Source organism: Orcinus orca, chromosome 2 (assembly GCF_937001465.1).
Source record: "Orcinus orca chromosome 2, mOrcOrc1.1, whole genome shotgun sequence".
Lineage (NCBI taxonomy): Eukaryota > Metazoa > Chordata > Mammalia > Artiodactyla > Delphinidae > Orcinus > Orcinus orca.
This window is the reverse complement of record NC_064560.1, coordinates 102,988,760-103,010,339: the sequence shown is the minus strand read 5'-3', so window position 1 is coordinate 103,010,339 and position 21,580 is coordinate 102,988,760. Positions and strand designations below refer to the sequence as shown.

Below are 21,580 nucleotides of genomic sequence, written 5' to 3'. Positions count from 1 at the left end.
GGAAGGGAAGTTGTTTCAATGGCAACATCCTCACCTACTTATGTTCCTCTTCTCACAGTCTCAGTAATTAACAGTATGATCACGAACTAAGCCAAAAGTTTCTCTACCCATTCCACTCTCAGCCTGGAAACCAGTCCTCCTAGGCCACATCATGCTCTGGATATTCCTTTAACCAATGTTTTCTCAATATGTATGAGTGCTTTATCTTGGTTAACTTGGACGGGTATTACACTACTTCTGAGTACTCCTCTCCTATTCCTCAGCTCCCCAGTAAACTTGCGTATTGCCGGGACTGTTCTTCTTGTGTGTCGCTTCCCCTCCACACCTCACCGCTGGACTTAAAACAGGCCAGCTGTCACTCAATTGCTAATTGTGTCTACCATCTGGTTTTCTCTGACAGCCTTTTCCTTCCTCTGTTTCCCTCTGTTCCCTGCTGATTTCATTCAGGAATGACTCATAAGGTGTCTTGGAGCTCCACTGATAGCGGCTCTTTTTTTTTAATAAGTTTATTTATTTATTTATTTATTTATTTATTTATGGCTGTGTTGGGTCTTCGTTGCTGCGCGCAGGCTTTCTCTAGTTTTGGCGAGCAGGGGCTACTCTCCGTTGCAGTATGTGGGTTCCTCATTGCAGTGTTCTCTCTTTGTTGCAGAGCACGGGCAATAGGCTCACGGGCTTCAGTAGTTGTGGCACGAGGGCTCAGTAGTTGTGGCTCGCGGGTTCCAGAGCGCAGGCTCAGTAGCTGTGGCGCACGGGCTTAGTTGCTCTGCAGCATATGGGATCTTCCCGGACCAGGGTTCGAACCTGTGTCCCCTGCATTGGCAGGCGGATTCTTGACCACTGAGCCACCAGGGAAGTCCCTAGCTGTTCTTTTTTGGTAAATTAAATTATACTTGCATTCAACTCAACAGTATTTGATAAGCAGTTTCTATGTGCCCAGTACTGTGTTGGCAACTACAAATGGCACAAGAGAAATATGAGAACCCTCAAGAACTTGGTAATTGGGATGAGCAAATAAAATGAACTCACTTCCAACAAAGGACAAATAAGACAAGATAATCAGGAAGCAAAATGTCACCCAGCCCAGGATATCAAAAGTGAAATGGGGGGCTCCCCTGGTGGCGCAGTGGTTGAGAGTCCACCTGCCGATGCAGGGGACGTGGGTTCATGCCCCGGTCTGGGAGGATCCCACATGCCGCGGAGCGGCTGGGCCCGTGAGCCATGGCCGCTGAGCCTGCGCGTCCAGAGCCTGTGCTCCGCAACAGGAGAGGCCATGACAGTGAGAGGCCCGCGTACCACAAAAAAAAAAAAAAAGTGAAATGGGCTTGATGTCAGAACACCTGGATTCTGCAACGTACTTCCTAGCTGTGTGATCTTGGGCAAGTCACGTAACCTCTCCCAGCCTGTTTCCTCAATATGGGAGTGTTTATCTAGCAAGATCACTGGGAGGATTAAAGACCCCAAGAGGTCAGAAACAGGGCACAATCTGATCAAGGCTTCAAGCAGAAACCAGGGCCTTAGCTGAACACCTTCAAAGCCGGAAGGGATTTAGCTCAGTGGTGGTGAGTAGGAAAGATGGAATGTTTGGTGCAAGAACATGTTTTGACTGCAATTTAACAAGTATTGAGAAGCCCTGTTAACTACTTCAAAGGCTACGAATGTAAATACGATATAGTTCTTTCCCTCAAAATTTACAGTCAGAGAAACATAAGACAAATCCACAAATAACTATAAAACTGGCTATAAATTCAAAGGAATGCTTATGAGGCAATGTGGCAAGCTGAAGAAGGCTGGACAACGAACCCGTCGGTGTGCTGGGTACTCGTTTCAGCTCTGTTACCATCTGTGTGTGATCCAGGATGGGTCACCACCCCTTCTCCAGGCCTTGTTTCCTCAAATATGAAATAAGAGGGCTGAACTCAATGGTCTCTTCCCTACACAAACATTCTACATTTGAAGAGTTTAGCCATGAGACGTTTAAATGGGTCATGGTGGCAGCTGTCCCTCGTGTCACCTCTCACTCCTTAAAGACGAGAGCCTAGACATGAGCATGAGATGGAAAAGATCCAAGAGACATCTGCATTGATTTTGTGGATTCTTGATGGTAAATAAAATGGTTATAGTATAAAAAATAATAATAATAATAAAATGCAGTGCCTCACTGGGTAGAGGAGGAAGCAGCAAAGAGAAGGTACTACCAAGAATGAAACGGGGTGACCAAGACAGCAAAATGGGGCTGCTGACAGAAACAGGATATTTGAAGTTTGGGAAGAGAGAGAGCTGAAGTGGGCAGAAGTTTCTTGTGGGTGGCCACCAGATTTTTGGAGGGAAAAGATGATGAGATTGGATTGGGACAGACTGAGAGTTAGGGGTCAATAAAGCCACATGACAGAGAAGTGCTTGAAAACCATCCCCTTTCACTATGGTCCCACATTTATCTCTGTCCTTGGGACAGAGGCAGAGGGGCCAACAGTGAAAGGTCCAAAAAGAAGGCCGTGACTGTACAAACCACAGAAGAGGGAACACACACAAGACCAAGGATCACAGCAGGGTGTTCTCACTCAAACTAAATTATATGGGACATGATGGGAAGTCCCTGCTGTTGTGATGAAACTTCATGTGCAGACATCATGCCTCTAGTATCTGACAGTAAGTAAAAGGGAAATGTCAAGGAGGACAGCTGGATATCTCCTTGCCTCTAGACTGTTCTCTCCTTTGGGGAGCCTTTATTAGGGCACCAATTCAGATTCAAAACATCACCCTATATCCCACCCATCTGACTACATGTTAATAAAAATACATAATGGCCAGGGGTATATCATTTTCCTTCAGCCTCATTCTCTGCCTCTCTCACTCGGCTTGAAATAATTACCACTTTTACCGCTGATATTAAGAAATGACAAGCCCAAACCCTTTTCTAATTACTTAATGGCTGTGGGTTTTCAAAAGAGAATTAGCTAACTAGACCATGTCCCCCATGTTTTTGTTCTCATTTAAAATAAAACAACACTTCTATAAATATGCACGTGCACCGTCTCCTGATGCATGCCAGCAAGAGCTTCTCCAGGAAATTGTTTGGCAACCTTTTTCATGCTATTTGTTTGACGAACTGGGTCAAATGCTCATAATCGAAGGCCACAGATCTGGGCATTCCAGCAATGCCAGGCCCTGCCCAACAACCCTGAGAGAAGAAGCGTTTACTGTCTCAACACATCTGAACCAATTCAGAACATACCAGGGGAGAAGGGTAGATACCAAAGAGTGACATTCCTGGGGCATAGGTATGTGTGCGTTCAATAATATTCAGTACAAGACAATGCCAAATTGTTGTCCGGCATAATTGCTGTACTCTCCCAACTTCACATCTTCACCAACATTTTATTGTCAGACTTCTCAAAATGGTAACACACTGTAATCTAAATTAGCATTTCTTTTATTGCTAATGTGGTTGAGCCATTCAATTTTTTTTTTTTTTTAATTTGTTGGCCATTTGATTTCTTCTTGTGGAAGAGCATAGTCATGTCCTTTCCCTTTTTCTTCTATTGGGTTGTCTTTTTCTTATGGACTTTTTCTTAAAGACATTCTTATGTCTTTTTCTTCTATTGGGTTGTCTTTTTCTTTTCTTCTGTTGGGTTGTCTTTTCCTGTCTTATGAAGGAGTTCTTCATATATTCTGGCGACTGGTCCTTTGTCAGTTACAGAGGTTGCAAATATCTTCTTCCTGTTTGTGGTTTGTCTTTTCACTTTTTTTTTTCTTAATTGAAGTATAGTTGGATTTGCAATCTTGTGTTAATTTCTGCTGTACAGCAAAGTGACTCAGTTTATGTAGAGAGAGAGAGAGAGAGAGAGAGCGCGAAAGAGTCTTTTTTATATTCTTTTCCATTATGGTTTATCTCAGGATATTGAATATAGTTCCCTGTGCTACACAGTAGGACCTAGTTGTTTGTCTTTTCACTTTTTTAATGGCTCAATCTTCCAGTAGTCATATCTATCAAACTTTTATAGATAGTTCTTTTCATATCATGAAAGAAATCCTTCTTTACCTAAAGTAATAAAGATATTCTTCTACATTATTTTCTAAAAGATTTTGCCTTTCACATTAAGTCTTCAATCCAGTGGGAATTTTTAAGGTGTATGTAGGAATCCAATTTCATTAGTTTCCCCAGAAGGACACCTAATTATCATAGTACCATTTATTGAGAAAAATTATGCTTTCCCTAGTGAGTCACCATATCTGATTAGATCTGTTTCATGGCTCTCTCTTGTGTTCCTTTGGTCATTTTCATTATCCCTGGGCCAATGTCATATGGTCTTAACTACTACTATGGCTTTATAATACAGCTTTATATTTATTGTTTATATCTGGAAGGACCAGGCCCCTCTACCTCACTGTGGACATCCTTGACCTTTCACACTTCCATCTAAGTTCCTCAAAAACCATAAGGAAATTTTGATTTGGAGTACATTAAATCTATAGATCAAATTGAGAAGACTGACATATTCATGATATTGAATCTATCCATGTAATGTATAATCTCTACCTTTATTTATGTCTTCTTTAACGCCTTTAAAAATGTTGTCAAAGTAAATTCTCTTCATAAAGACCTTGTACATTTTTAGATTTACTGGTACTTTATATTTTTGTGACTATTATAAGTGACATCTTTTAAATATATATAATATATATGTAGTATATATATACACACACACACATATATATATACACATTCTATATATTTCTTTTCTAATCTTTATATCTTTTATTTATATTCCTTGTCTTACTGTACCAGTTAGGACCTCCAAAAGTACTGAATAAAAATCTTGTCTTGATTCTAACGTTTCACTGTGATGAATAACATTTGCTATAGGTTTCTGGTACACACTCTTATCAGGTTAAGGAAGTGCACCATCTATTACTAGTTTTCTAAGAATGAGTATTATGAGTGCATATCAATTTTATCAAATTTCGTTCCTAAATCTATTGGGAAAATTATGTGGGGTTTTTTTCTCCTTCCATCTGTTAATTTACAAGTTTTTATAATTATTCTGCCTTTTTTTTTTACATCTTTATTGGAGTATAATTGCTTTACAATGGTGTGCTAGTTTCTGCTTTATAACAAAAAAATATGGAACACTTCACGAATTTGCGTGTCATCCTTGCACCGGGGCCATGCTAATCTTCTCTGTATTGTTCCAATTTTACTATATGTGCTGCCAAAGCGAGCACTATTTTGCCTTTGATCTTTATTTTTCCTTTCTTCTAGTTTTTTCTCTAACTTTCCTGACTTCTCCTCTTTACCTATACTCTCTACCCAAGACTTCTCTTTCAAAGTCACTGTTTCTTCCATGTCCATCCCTGAGGAGAGGAGGCTATAGTTCTCAGAATCATTAATAAACATTTGAATGAATAAAAAAATGAAATACCTAATAAGTATCACATAATTGAGAGGATTTACTCAAAACCAATCTTCAAATGTAACACATCACGTGTACATAGGTTGCTCTAGCTTGGAGCCAAAAGAAAAACGTTACTCAAGAGGCAGTCAGTTAGAGACAGAAGTAATTATCACAGAAAGTTTTCAACTGAAATAGTCTTTTACTCCCTAGAGAAATATCAGAAAATCATTAGTTGTCTTTTGAATTTCTTTTCAGTACTATGTTGGACTTTAAGTACTGGGGTTCAAGCGCTCCCCCCATTATAAAACCTAGCAATGAGGGTGACAGATTTCAAAAATGATAAGCATCTTAAGAGAGATAAAAAGTGACGCTTATATATATTTTGCAATTCAACACTACCAGCCAAAGGGGCCAGCCCATGCCTCAAAACCTTGGTTCCGAACCTAAACCAGACCAGCCACAATGATCATCTAATTTGTACAATCTGAGGATAGAGGGGAAAATATAGTTATTTCCTTTTGCTTAAAACAGGATGAACAAATCTGATTTGTGGAATGCTGCCTCAAGGGAGGTTATACCTCTAGAAAAGATTGGACAGGTTCTGTTTTAATGAGGGGTTATTATCTGTTTGTTTTGTTCATTCATTTAATAGCTGAGTGCCCACCACAGGCAAACACTGTGCAAGGTGATAGAAATGCAAATAAGACAGATACAGCACCTGCCCCCCCGCCAAATTTACCATCTAACGGAGAACACTGACCACGGAAGCAAGACTCCAAGTGTGGTTAGTACCTATGGCTGGCATAATGGAAGGAGCACATGAGATTAACACCTAACCTAGATACAGGTGAGGTAGGTTCTGAGAGGAAGTGTACAAAGGGTTTGGTGTCTGGAGATGGAGAAGTTCTCTAAGTAATTTGCCCTAAATAGTACATTAAAGCTGGGATTCCCTGGGGGGAAAGCATTCTACAGCCCAACAGTGTAGAACAGGAGAGAACAGAAAAGCTGAAAGATCCAAAGACCCTCATGCATACTCTCCCCTCATCCCACCCCACTGCCCATACACACACACAGCTGTGTGACTCACCCTGAAGGCTACGGTTTAAAAAAAAAAGTCAATGTATTCCCCAGATACTTGGAGAAAAGACTGTGACAGTGAGTAGGAAACAGGTTCCTCATCTTTCTTGCCTTACTATACCTCTCTTGTTATGCACTAGATCCCACCCAATCTGCCATCTCCCTCTACTAGTCAAAAAATGCGCTTTTCATATAGATGGCTAAAAAGCACATAAAAAGATGCTCAACATCACTAATTATCAGAGAAATGCAAATCAAAACTACAATGAGGTTATCACCTCACACCAGTCAGAATGGCCATCATCAAAAAGTCTACAAACAATAAATGCTGGAGAGGGTGTGGAGAAAAAGGAACCCTCCTACACTGTTGGTGGGAATGTCAACTGGTACAACCACTACAGAGAACAGCATGGAGGTTCCTTAAAAAACTAAAAGTAGCAGCTTCCCTGGTGGCGCAGTGGTTGAGAGTCCACCTGCCGATGCAGAGGACATGGGTTCGTGCCCCAGTCTGGGAAGATCCCACATGCCGCAGAGCAGCTGGGCTCGTGAGCCATGGCTGCTGAGCCTGCGTGTCCGGAGCCTGTGCTCCGCAACGGGAGAGGCCACAACAGTGAGAGGCCCGCGTACCACAAAAACAAAAAACAAAAAAACTAAAAATAGAACTACCATATGATACAATAATCCCCCTCCTGGGCATACATCCAGAGAAAACCATAATTCGAAAAGATACAGGCATCCCAATGTTCATAGAAGCACTATTTACAATAGCCAGGATGTGGAAGCAACCTAAATATCCATCGACAGAGGAATGGATAAAGAAGATGTGGTACACATATACAATGGAATATTACTCAGCCATTAAAAAAGAACAAAATAATGCCATTTGCAGCAACATGGATGGACCTAGAGATTATTATACTAAGAGGAGTAATTCAAAGACAAATATATGATAACACTCATATGTGGAATCTAATTTTTAAAAATGATACAAATGAACTTATTTACAAAACAGAAACAGACTTACAGATATCGAAAACAAACTTATGGTTAACAAAGCGGAAAGGTGGGGGATAAATCAGGAGCTTGGGATTAACATACACACACTACTATATATGAGATAGACAACCAACAAGGACCTACTGTATAGCACAGAGAACTCTACTCAGTATTCTATGAAAACCTATATGAGAAAATAATCTGAAAAAGAATGAATATGTGTATAACTGAATCACTTTGCTGTACACCTGAAACTAATACAACATTGTAAATCAACTATAATCCAATAAAATTTTTTTTTAAATGTGATCTTATCACTTTTTAAAAGGTGACATCTTGGGTCTTCCCTGGTGGCGCAGTGCTTGGGAGTCTGCCTGCCGATGCTGGGGACACGGGTTCGTGCCCCAGTCCGGGAAGATCCCACATGCTGTGGAGCGGCTAGGCCCGTGAGCCATGGCCGCTAAGCCTGCGCGTCCGGAGCCTGCACATCTGGAGCCTGTGCTCCGCAACGGGAGAGGCCACAACAGTGAGAGGCCCACGTACCGCAAAAAATTTAAAAATTTAAAAAAAAAAAAAAGGTGACATCTTGGACTTTCCTGGTGGTGCAGTGGATAAGAATCCACCTGCCAATGCAGGGGACACGGGTTCAAGCACTGGTCCGGGAAGATCCCACGTGCCGCAAAGCAACTAAGCCCATGCACCACAACTACTGAGCCCACGTGCCACAACTACTGAAGCCCGCGCACCTAGAGCCCGTGCTCCGCAACAAGAGAAGCCACCGCAATGAGAAGCCCATGCACCGCAACGAAGAGTAACCCCTGTTCACCGCAACTAGAGAAAACCCACGCAGCAACAAAGACCCAGCACAGCCAAAATAAATTTAAAAAATAAAAAAATTTTTAAAAAGGTGACATCTTCATTTTAAAATTAAAGAAGTTGAAGGTACATTTCTAAACTCTGGCTAATTATTTAGGATGCACTTTTGAAAAAACTGCCAAGTTTTTTTTTTGTTTTTCAATTGGCCTATACAATTATACTAAAGTCTGTATTTAACTCCATGAAATACACCTATTTTACCAGGGATGTTAGATGAAAAAGGGCAGTTAAATAGAAATCAGCAAGTAGCTCTCAAACAAACTTCTAGAGTCTTTCATCCTAAGAAAAGTAAACTAAACATCACAAAACTATATAGAATTGTAATTTCGCACCTGACTCCAAGGAGCCCCAGGGCCATTGCCAGCAGTAAGTTTTCTAACACCATAAAAACAAAAACAAAACAAAACAAAAAACAGTCTATCTTCATTCTGTGATTTCTATAAACAATCACTTTTACTTTTTAAACACTTTTCAGAACTATAAAAACTAGACTAGATGGCAATCTATTTTTTTTTAACACACTTTTAAGTGGCTTTAACGGAAAAATTGGGGGGACTTCCCAGGTGGCAGAGTGGTTAAGAATCCGCCTGCCATAGCAGGGGACACAGGTCAATCCCTGGTCCGGGAAGATCCCACGTGCTGTGGAGCAACTAAGCCTGTGCACCACAACTACTGAGCTTGTGCTCTAGAGCCCGCAAGCCATAACTACTGAGCCCACGTGCCACAATTACTGAAGCCCTTGCGCCTGGACCCCATGCTCCGCAACAAGAGAAGCCACCGCAACAAGAAGCCCGTGCACCGCAACAAAGAGTAGCCCCCGCTTGCCGCAACTAGAGAAAGCCAGCGGGCAGCAACGAAGACCCGACGCAGCGGAAAATAAATAAGTAAATTTATATAAATAAATAAATAAAGGAAAACTTGGCTCAAGAAATTTATATAAATAAACAAATAAAGGAAAACTTGGCTCAAGAAATTTATATAAATAAATAAATAAAGGAAAACTTGGCTCAAACAAATGCAGGGACTTCCCTGATGGTCCAGTGGTTAAGACTCCGTGCTTCCACTACAGGAAGCGCGGGTTTGATCCCTGGTCAGGGAACTAAGATCCCGCATGCCATGAGGCACCACCAAAAAAACAAAAAAGGCAAATGCAAAATCAGAAAAATTATAAAGGATAGGATGATGTGGAGAATGGCTGTGACAGATACGGAAGTATTTCCCAAGAAATATACATACACCAAATGTCCTTAAATATAACCAGAACTAAATGCAAAATGATATATAAATATCAATCCAAAAGGTTTTAATAATTTTAAATAAAATTTGACAAGTGGACTGTCCTACACCAATGAGCCAAAGATATACCAGCAAAGCCTGAAGACACTGAGGAGGGAGAGCCTGGTATGAATGATAGAAATTCAGGTCGTGGCTGATGAGCAGATCAGTTCAAACATCATGCCTGTAATAAGTTAGCACTGAGAACAGGCCCTGCGCTCATCACTATGTTAAGCACCTAGAACAAGGCACTAGAAAAGCAACGGTCTAATAGAAGCGCTGTACATGGAAATGAACAATGAAAATGCAGTGGAACAAGAATGTTACAGAAATATGCACACAACGCTGGGCAGCCAGGAGGTCTGGGGCAGAGGGGGCCAGAGGGGAGGGGAGCCCACTATGCCGCCTCATAGAGGGTCACCTGAGCCAAGGACTTACATCAGCACACAGAGACGCAAGTGACAAATGTGAATGAACAAAAATTACACAGTTCACATATGATGTGGTAAAGGACTTCACCTCATATGTCAAATAAGCATTATCCTTTAAAGATCATGGAAACCATCAACCAAAATGATCACAGATGCCAATCCGAAAGGTGTAACCGAGTTTTGATGGAATTAGGTAAGGGCTGTCTGACATTCGAAATACAAAACACAGGCCAGGTTTAGAGCCATGAGAAGGGAGCAGGTGCTGGGGTGACTGAATGGGAGGGTGGGAGTTGGGAAAGAGCATTTGCACTTGCAAAGGTCTAAGAGGGAAAAGGCTACGATGCACTTAGGGGACCTCAGCAGATGCATGCCGCTATAGGGCTGCACGGGGAGGCGACAGGAGGTGTCCCAACAGGCTGAAAAGATGGGAGAGAGTTGGGACCTGGGCCTGAAAGGACTCTTATACGGCACTAGGAAGTCTTGTGTTGTCCTCTGGGCAATGGAAAGCCACTACAGGCTTTTACGAAGAGGAGGAACACAAGGTCTCTGTCTTAGAAAGATCTTTCTGGCAGCCACATGGAGACTGGGAATACACAGAGGACCAGGAAGCTATGAGGAGAGACAGTGAGTGACATGTGTTGGTGACAGTGGGATGAAGAAGAAGGGAATAATTCAAGATAGATTTAGGAGGCAGAAAATCAGTATAATTTCTTAACTGACTGGTATAGGAGTTAAAGATAACCAAAACTGAATGAAAGGTATTATCATTAACTAAGAGAGGAAAAGCTGGTTTGAGATGATTACAAGTAACACTCACTAACTACTAAGCCCTTTAAAATATTAACTCATTAGAGCTTCACAACCCTATGAATTCTCTAATTTACAGATGAGAAAAAACTCATGCATAGAAAGGCTAAGTAAGTTCTCCAAGGTCACACAGCCAATAAAAGGCAAAGCCAAGATTTGAACCCAGACACACTCTCAACTACTACGTTATACTGTATGGGACAAGACCAATTAAATGTCCCTCATGTCTCAGGGACATCCAGGGAGTTGTGTTTAATTGGCATGTGGAAAACAGAAACAGGGCTCAAAAGAAAAACAAGGGTTAACACGACGGATTTTAAAGCCATCAACACAGTTGATTTACTGAGAAAATGGGAGAGATAAGATGGCCTTTTAGAGTGAAGAGCCAAAATGTTAAGGCTCAGCCAGAGAGATCCAAGGACACTAGGAAGGACATTTTTCAAACGACAGTCCATAGGCTGGGTCAGTCACCACCGCACAGAGGTGCCAGCTTAAAGCCGTCTGGCCTCTCTCCTTCTTGTGAAAGCAGAGGATCCATTCAATATTTGCTGAGTGATAAATCCAGCACTTACAATAAAGGACCCCTTTACAGACGACATCAGGGAGAAGAGAAGCCCAACAAAATCGATGCTCTCAGCTCTTGGATGATTTGCATCTGTGTTTGAGCAAAGTGGCTCCTGCCTCCAGAGAAGCAGCAGCAATGCGAGCTCACCTCTCACGCAGCGCCCTCATCTCATCACCTCCCTACCCTCCAACCCCCACCGAACCCAGCCTCTGCTCTGCCAAGAGGGCAGGGCCCCGGCCACGCCACAGCAACACCGGGAGCGCCGGAGAAAGCAGGAAGGTGTCCTCTTGCAAAGACAGCCCCAGAGAACGATGGCTTCTGCAAAAATCAGCTTTTGTTTTTAATGGGCCTGTTCCATGACTCATCAGCTATCACATATGCTGCACCCTGGCTCAAGCTATAAATCAACCAGGTTCCTAGGGAGGAAGAAGGGAATGACAGCAAAAGAGAGAAGAGAAACAGAGGGAAGTGGGGAGCATGTCCTCCGTGAGCACTCAGGTACTGAGGGACTGGAAAGGGCAGATGCTGAAACAGTGGCAGAGGCAGCCCTGGGCTCCCAGCCCTGCCAAACAGGCGCAGGTCCTGGTTCCCATGGCGCTATCCTGCTGGCCGGTAAGGTTGCATCAGCATTCTCTTTCTACCACAGTTCCTGTCTTGTGGGCGGCAGCAGCAGCAAGAAAGAAGAAAAAATGTTGTTTGTACTCTAATGGCTGCTGGGTCACTGAACACTGTGCCTGGAAAGAATAAAGGGAAAGCGGAAAGAGACAGAGAAACTAACCAAGGTGGGAGCAACTCCTTTGGGATGTATTAACCACAAAATGGACATTCTATGGATGAAATGCCCTCATGAATAAACACTCCTCCCCAAAACTTTTTTTTTTTTGGTACTTAGAAGAATCTCAACAGAGAATGTCGGCTTTTTATCAAGTCTCTTTCTCATGGGATTTTTTTTTTTTTTTTTTGCCACACCACGTAGCATGCAGGATCTAAGTTCCCCAAACAGGGATGGTCCCCTGCAGTGGAAGTGCAGAGCCCTAATCACTGGACCACCAGGGAAGTCCCCCTCTCATCTGATTTCTGATGAGACTTTGGGTTCACTCCTAGATGAAAGCATGAACTGTGACCAAGAAAACAAAATGATGTACTGGGGTGGAAGTCAGGACGCTGCCTTGGCTCTGACACTCATGAGCCAAATGACTTGAGCACTTTGAAGCCTCAGTTTCTTCATTTGTGAAATGAGGAGGTCAGACTAGATGAATGTTAAGGGTCCTTCTACTCTCCCCACCTATCCTGAGGGTGTTCCGGAGCAAGGGAGCCCTTCCAGGTGCCCTTGTGCCAAGACGCTGATTGTGTCTCCGGGGACACCCAACAGTGAGAGTGGCCCCGACTCAATGGAAGAGATAAGTGAACGCACACTCACGAAGTTAGATCCATACATATGATTAAACCAATGTTAGTGGGCAGAGACCTTGTCTTATTTATCTTCACACACTCAACACCCAACACAGTCTAGGCACTTGGCTTAATAAATACCTATTGCATGCACGTGGAGGCAAAGTGTGATGTAATGAAATCTTTCAGATTTATCTGTTATGAGTTGAATTGTGTTCCCCCAAAATTCATATGTTGAAGTCCTAACTCGTAGTACTTCATAACATGACCTGATTTGGAAGAGGGTCCTTAGAGAGGGTATCAAATGAAAAAGAGGTCATTAGGGTGGGCCCTAATCCAGTGTGACTGGTGTCCCTATAATAAGATTTCTGAACAGAGACACACAGAAAAGAAAGATGACAAGAAGAGACAGAGGGAGAAGACAGCCATATACAAGCCAAGGAGAGAGGCCTGGAACAGACCCTTCCTTCAGAGCCCCCAGAAGGAGCCAGCCCTGCCAACACCTTGATCTCAGACTTCTAGGCTCCAGGACTGAGACAAGAAATTTCTGTTATTTAAGCTACACAGTCTGTGACACTTGGTTATGGCAGTCCCAGCAAACTGGTACATATCTAAAAGTAGGGAGAATTGTCTAATAAGATACCCCATCATACTCATCACCCAGATCTTTCATTCCTGCGTACTATCACTAAGCACCTCTAAAATAGATGGACCTTTCCTCACAATGCTGTTTCCAAACATCACAAAATTAATAATTTGAAGGCAAATTTAACTGACAGAAGAAATACACCTTATACTAAAACACACGCTTATATAATCCTCCACTAGAGCTACTAACAATATTGAAAACAAAATCCCAATAAGCTTGAACTGTTGTGGATAAAATGCTCAGAGGATGAGCGAGACTCTTAGAGCAATTCAATTCCATAATCGGCTCTCTTATTCAACATATTATCTGAGAATAATAGCATCTGTTACTTTGTTAAAGTACAGAAAAGAAAGGAAGAATGCAGTCAGTATTCATACTCACTCTCCGGTAACCGAAAATGCACTTTTCAAACTAAACCCAAGAAATTTAGCAGATGTCTTGAAGTCTTTGTTTAAAAAAAAAAATTAACATGTGCAGTGGCATTTTATGTTAAATTGCATGTGTTTTAAGTACTTGAAAATTGGCATGGCAGAACTCTACCTCCCTCCCCACCACCAAAAAAAGCAAAAGCATACCTTGATAAAGTATAAATCGCTGGTTAATTTTCCTAAAACTGTAGAGACTGGCGTTCCCAATACTTCAACAGAGAACTTGGAATCACATGTCCTCTTCTAAAAAGTTACTTTTTGTCTAATACAAAGATGTGAAAGTCAGAATCGCCTACTTGTAAAAGTTTTTCAAAAGAGTCTTTTGAAAAGCAATTTGCTCCATCAACTTTCAAAATCAGGCATCTCTGTAAAAACCCACAATCCAGCTAATTAGTCTCAGCTGTTCGTCATATGGCCTGCAAACCAGTCAAGTGACTTTGCCCCTTTCAAGTTTTTACTAAAACCCAACCTCCTGGTCTCTCAGACAGAAGGTGGCTGTATTAACCGCCTTCCAACGTTAGAAGACTCACACTTCAACTTTTTCTTTTCCCCCCATCAAAAAATTAGATGTTTCTTGAAAAGACATCTTTAAAGGGATTGCGTTCTCAAGGCCCTGAAGGTTTATATTAATACTGTTTCTTTACAAATACAAGGCCTGATCCAAACAAACACCACGGGAGATCAGTGTTAAGTGGCAGAAGTGACGGGACTTCCCACACCTCTCACTCCAGCCTCCAGACTCACGAGGGAAACTCTCTACCGCGCGGTCTACCCAGATATCTTGCCGGCATCTTAAATTCAACATGTCCTGCCCTCCACTTACCTCCTGTGCTCTCCTCTCCAGACCCTGCTTCAGACCCTCCTCTCCTCCTGTGTCTTGAGTAACAGTCCGAACACACACCCAGCCATACATCTGACTGGCCCTCAGTGGCTCCTCCCACTTCCATTAGCCACCAAGTTCTAGGGCTCCTCCCTCCTCTTGCCTTTATTCCAAGTGTTTATCATTTCTCATTGGATGGCTACAATCAACCACACGTTCGGTTTTCTGGCCCCCAACTGGGCCCCCCCACGGACCCATCCTCCACGCCTCAGCCAAAGTGATCTTTCCAAAAGGTAAGTGGCTGTCCATCGCCGTCCTCTGTAAAGCCAGCCAACGGCTCCCCACCACCTCCGCAGTGGCATCCCCACTCCTTAGGCCTCTGCCTTCTTTGTCATCCCTGCCTCCTGACTCCAGCCACCACAACTAGTTGTAATTCTCTAAACCAGTGATTTTCAAAGTGGGAGGGCAGTCATCAGCAGCATCTGGGAAACTGTTAGAAATGCACATTCAAGGGTCCACCCCAGGCCTATGGGATCAGAAATTCTAAGGATGGGGGCGGCCAACAAGCCCTCCAGGTGATTCTGATACACTCCCCAGAGGGCACCTGCTCTAAACCCACCCAGAGACTTAGTCCTTCGGCTCCTTCTTCTGCCAGTAATGCTGCATTAGATGCCCCTTCTCTGTGCTCACTCTTCCTAGAACAGGTTAACCCTGGATGGTAATTATCCAATTTATTTCTTGCTGGTTGGTGAATATCTTTTTTTTTTTTTTTCCTTGGCCGTGCTGCGCAGCCTGTGGGGTCTTAGTTCCCCAACCAGGGATCAAACCCGTGCTCCCCTGCAGTGGAAGCACGGAGTCTTAACCACTGGGCCGCCAGGGAAGTCCCTGAATATCTTGAAGACAGGAATTGTGTCTTATCTGACTCACCCGTCCCACAAATCACTAGCTGAAGACAAGCCTGTCACTGGGATAGATGCTGGGAGTAAAACGAATCACTCTATCCTTTGCCTCTAGGGGAAGCCACCCGCTCACTTTGACCACTCAAAGTGTGACTGAAGACTCCACCGATACAATCTACACAATCCCATCACCAACCTGAAATGTGAGCAACTGAAAAAGACTGAACATAACCAGTCTGACATCATCTGGTAAATGACACGGAATTTTCGGTTTATGTGGTTTATAAAGGAAAACTTATATACTCCTCTTTTCTCACAGCAACCTCTAGAATGTGGAGAATAATTTATTAAGGGAATGTACCAAAATGTTTAAATCCCAGATTAAAATTCATTACAGTTAGCTTATTCTAAATTACAGTAGAAGCTGAGTAAAGTTTCATATTAGCACTTCTCAGCCTTCAGGGTTCTTAGGAATCTTAGGATTTTGTTAAAATGCTAATTCTGATTCAATAGGTCTGGGTAGGGCCCAGGATTCTGCATTTCTAAGGAGCACCCAGGTGATACCCAGGTAACAATGATGCTCTTAGTCCTAGAACGACACTTTCAGTAGCAAGTAAAACTTCAACGACCCCATTTTTCATAGAACTATAAGTCTTAGAGCAACACAACCTTTTTTTAGACCACTTTGCATTGAAAGCTTTCTCAAATGTCTTTCAGGCTTCAGGATACAGATGGAACACTAAATACATTTAGTTCTATTCCCTCCCCAAATCTCACTAGTATAACAAGGAAGAGAATTTTATTGCTTATTGACATAAACTTACAAAAACAAAGAGAACGTAAGTGGAAACAACAGGAAGAAAATGTTGGAAGCTAGAAAGTATCTAATAGATGAACAAGAGGTAATCGATTAGCAGACCCAGGAAAGCAAACTCTTTACTTGCCGTTAGAGAAAGCCAACAAGCAACTCATCACAGAATCTCCAGAAAGGCTTAGGCAGTTGGGGCCCCAAACACCTCTGAGAGAGAGGAGAGGGTAAAGTGGGGCTGAAAATGGTGGAAGTCTGTTTACACCCCCAAGCCCCACCCTTGCCAGCCTTGTGACTCCTCCAGCTCTGGCAGTAGTCGAAGGTTTATTCTCTGGAGAGAGTAAAACTCCGAGTACCAGACTCTCAGAGGGTCTCTGAGTCATACCAACTTCAGTGGAGGCAGGGGGAGGCACTGAGAAGTTGCTAAGTATGAAGACACCTCCACCCTCACCTACACACTGGACTTCCAGAAGGCAGGCATACTCCACAGGCAGGTGGGTTCAAATGGTCTTCTCGGGAGAATCTGCCCAACCCAGGAGGGACGCTGAAAGATACAAAGGAGCTCATGACATGTCAATCTAGCTAAAACTCTGTTGTACCTGTTGGGAGAAGGAGGAGATGGAAATGGTACACGTGTGTGGTAGGGGTATAGGTGGAAAAACAAGCTAAAATTCTCTTCTTCCATAGTAAAGCATCAACAGATAATGCCTCAAACTGAAAAACCGGCCATAGAAATATAAGTACGTCATTTAGAGACAGGGGATATAACAACCAGCAAGAGTCAATTCATTGCAAGAACTGAAAGCAGTTGACTCTGGGGAGCAGGAAATGAACTGGGGGCGGGGGCTCGGATGGCTTCTCTTAACAGGCCTTGTAGAACTATGCCCTGATAAAATCTTTAAAATTAATTAATACAAAATGAAATGTAATGCCCAAGCTTAAATTATTTTTTCTTGGATGAGTCAGGCCATCACAATAAACACCTCTGACGTGTGCTACATCCTCAGGATCTAGGGCCTACACGGAAACAGGATGCTGAGGATCTGGGCCCTGGAGACAGTCTGCCTGGCTCTGAATCTCAGCTTTACCACTCACTGGCTGTGTGACCTTCAGCAAGTTACTTAACCTCTCTGTGCCTCAGTTTCCTCATCTGTGGAACCAGGATAATAACAGGATTATTTTGTAAAAATTGAATTATGTAATACCTATAAAGTGCTTAAAACAGTGTTTGGCACATAGTAAATGTTCAAAAGTAGCTATTCTTATTAAGGTATGTTTGCCCCTATAATAAAAGCTTCCTGACACTGTATTGATTTTGTCTTTTATTAGTTTACATTTCATTCTCCCTGTCCTCACCTTCTCTGTCAGTTAGCCAGCTGTCCCTCACCACAATAGTCAGTGTGCCTTTCTAGGGTCACCCCTTCCCCCGCCAATGTGCAGCTTCTAATTGACAAGGCACATGGAAACCAAATAACCAAGATTAGAATTATGTATAAAATGGAGAAAAATGGGCACCACAAAATGTTCTGATGGTCTCTCTGTGGGGCAAATCTGCACGTTTCCATATACGAATCATCTATCTGACAATTCAGAACCCTTTGGGCTTACTTTCTACTATCAACTGTAGGTCAGTGAGCTGGGTGACACTCAGGGAAACCAACCATCCCAGTTTACCTGGGACTGCGTTTTAGCACCGAAAGTCCTGCATACCTGGAAACCCCAGTCCCAGCACTGGTTAAATTACTTAATCCTTCTGAGCCTGTTTCATCAGCTGTAAAATGAAGGATAATATTTACTTTGAAAGTCTATTGAGGATTAAGTGAGAGAATGTTCATATAATTCCTGACACATAGTAAGCTCTCAATAAATGATAGCTCTAGCTACTGGACTCAGTTACCTATTGTTACTACCAACTCTGATATCAGTGGCAAAATAAATTATCCTTAGAAACTTAACCTGTACCTTGGTTATTTTCTTACTGGAAAAATAATTAACCTTATATACAGTGGATCCCAGGAAGCTGAAATGTTTGCTTTCATGAATTTCCTTCCACCCTTTTCCTACACAATTTGTTTCAGGGACTAAGACTTGTTAAAGAAATGTAATATTTCAACAAAGTTGACTTCTGCATGCATCTTTTCTACTACAGAAGCCCTGGGGTACTTATGTTAGTACTTATGTTAGTAGTTGCTTCTAAACTTCTGGACAGAAATCAGCATTCCAACTCGCAAAGAAGGACATCAGACATGATGAAATTCTTTTTTAATTTGCATCTCACTTTTTTCCTTCATAATGGCACCAAATCATTGTCTCCTAATGGATTAACAATTCATTCACTAAATATGTCTATTCTATGCCTGAAAAATAAGGGATCTTATCGACAAACAGATGAAATGCCATTCTGACCTCAAAAGCCAAAGGAAATTGCTCACATCAGGGCAGTCCACCAACACAAGGGCGAAGTTGCTATAAGAAAAGTTGCACGATTTGGGGTAGATAACTGAAAGGATCACAAGTTACTCAAAGCCAAGACATGGCCTGGGCACTCTAAGAGGCAGCAGAGAGCATGAACAACCAGGCATGTAAGAGACTTCTCTGTCCAGGCTCCCAAGCTCCCACCTCCCATGCTCATACTTCTTCTGCCAGTGCCCCCACCCAGTGCCCAAGGCCTGTGAGCAAAACACTGGCGAACCACAGAACCTCCAAGGAGCCTTGAGAGACATCTGGTCCAACTACTGAAGCAAGAGTGATTGGATCCAGGAGAGAACTTCTCCAAGTATGGTCTGATGCCCACTGGCAGCAGAATCACCTGGAGCACCTGAAGAAAATCCACCCAGGCCCCTGAATGAGGATCTCTGAGAGGATGGCTAGGGAATGTGCATTTATAACAAGATTCCCAGAGGACTCCTGATTGTGCATAAGGAGGTCTGAGTGGAGACCACAGACAGCAAAACGCACAACCATCTCTGGGCAAATAACCCAGAGGAAAGACCACGTTTAACCTCCACCAACCTCAAGACTCCAAATCTGTAAAATAGGGATAATAATACCTACCTAGCAGGATGGTTGTGAGAATTAAATGAGACAACAGGTAATAGCTTCCAGCACAGAGCCTCACATGCAGCAGGTGTTCAACAAGTATTAACCCATCCCCCCCCTTTCTTGTGTAGCAGTCTAATGAAGATTTATAACAAAAGTCCCTATTTTGAACAAACTTCACCAAGGAAAGCAGATGGCTAGCGTAAGTCCTGCATGTTAATGCGTCACCAACTGAAAGGCCGAGGCCAGCTTCTTTAACCAATGGTTGGGTTGTAAAAAGTACCTGTGATGGTGGTTCTCAAGCTTCAGTGGGCATCAGAATTATCTGGATGGCTTGAAAATACAGACTGCTGGGCCATCTCCAGAGTTCCAGAATCAGTAGTTCTGGGCCGGGGCTGAGAATCTGCATTTCTAACAAGTTCCCAGATGGTGCCGGTGTTGCTGGTCCCAGAACCACACTTTGATCATGGCTCCACTAAAATCAGATTGTTCTGACAGTTTGTAATCAAAAAGGAAAACGATGCTACATGCATTTCCTGGTTGACACCAGACTGGTTAGTTACATGTCAACAAAGAAAAAAGTAATAAACCCACAACTTCCAAGGCTGTGCCACCTCTGTCCCTGAGACTCTTTCTCACTACATTTTTCGAAAGGTGAAGAGAAAGCTGGGAGATTTGAGTGCCATCTCCCAGCTCCCCAGGTGGGTGCCCCTGAGTGAGACAGGGGATCTCTTTGAACCTCTCAGTGTATTCACCTGGGAACAGAAGTGGGCTCAGTCACTGGTTCCCAAACCTGGCTGTGCACCATCCATCACTACAGCAGCATTTTTGATAAAACATGGATTCCCCAGCCTTAATGCCAAGAATAGCAAATTAAAATCTCCAAAGGAGAGACTGAAAAACGTGTGGTTTTGCATGTGTATGTTTTTTTAGGTTTTGTGTTTTTTTTTAATATTTATTTGGCTGCACCGGGTCTTAGTTGTGGCACACGGGAATCTTTGTTGCCGCGTGCAGGATCTTTAGTTGCGGCATGTGGGATCTAGTTCCCTGACCAGGGATCAAACCCAGGTCCCCTGCATTGGGAGCGCAGAGTCTTAGCCACTGGACCGCCAAGAAAGTCCCTGCATGAGTATGTTTTAAATGAAAGTTCCCTGTGTGATTTTCATGGGCAGCCAGTTTTGAGGAACCATTCCCATGGTGATCTTACAGGCCCCATCCAGCACTAAAGCTCTTGGACCTGTTTGATTTCTAAGTCCCTGTGTCTGAGTCTGTGCTTACCAAGTACCCTTGTCCTTTTATACTTGCTTCCCACAGAGTTTTTACCAGAGGAAGTGAGTACATTCATCTTCAAAGAAAGGAATCTCGTCTGCTTAACAGTTGCACTTTTCTCATGTATCAAACTGGCATTCCAGTTAGTTCAAAAAATAAAGTCCAGGACTTCCCTGGTGGAGCAGTTGTTGAGTCCTCCTGCCAATGAGGGGACACGGGTTTGAGCCCTGGTCCAGGAAGATCCCACATGCTGCGGAGCAACTAAGCCCGTGCACCACAACTACTGAGCCTGCGCTCTAGAGCCCATGTGCCGCAACTACTGAAGCCTGCGCGCCTAGAGCCCGTACTATGCAGCAAGAGAAGCCACCACAATGAGAAGCCCACGCACTGCAAGGAAGAGTAGTCCCCACTCGCCACAACTAGAGAAAGCCCGCACAAAGCAACGAAGACCCAACGCAGTCAACAATTAATTAATTAATTTTAAAAAAAGAAACAAGTTTAAAAAATAAATAAATAAAGCTCAATGTAGGAAAAAAATAGGAATTACATAGGACAATCTGTCAGGCAATCTTCTCTAACACCAACTCCCTAGTTACTCTATCATTCATTTATTACCTTAGCATCTACCATGTGCCAGGCATTATTCTAGGTGCTAAGCATAGAGAGTTCACAAAACAGAAACAGTCCCTGCTTTCATAGACAGAACAATTCAGTAGGAAGACACAGACAGTAATAAGTGAAGATAGAGATAAAATAATTTCAAAGAGTACTAAGTCCTGTGAAGACAATAGTGTAATAATAGGGTAGAGACTGACTAGAGACTACTTTCAACAGAGTGATCAGGGATTACTCT

At 42.8% G+C, this 21,580-nt stretch overlaps 1 protein-coding gene and 1 non-coding gene across 4 annotated transcripts in view; both read right to left on the bottom strand.

Annotated features, from left to right (window-relative positions):
* The window catches only part of RAB27A (RAB27A, member RAS oncogene family), a 74,147-nt gene that overhangs the window by 43,921 nt on the left and 8,646 nt on the right, over positions 1-21,580 (bottom strand). Inside the window, exon 1 of one of the 3 annotated variants that reach the window (XM_049706028.1) lies at positions 14,716-14,824. The exons of 1 other annotated variant lie outside the window; for it this stretch is intronic. The gene's annotated coding sequence lies outside the window, so the exon portion shown is untranslated. Of the gene's footprint in view, positions 1-14,039; positions 14,150-14,715; positions 14,825-21,580 lie in introns of those variants that run through there. One more of the 3 variants, XM_033436959.2, reaches the window with a different exon arrangement.
* On the bottom strand, positions 5,120-5,226 carry LOC117203185 (U6 spliceosomal RNA). The gene has a single exon (XR_004485846.1). It is a non-coding gene; the product is annotated as a U6 spliceosomal RNA (small nuclear RNA).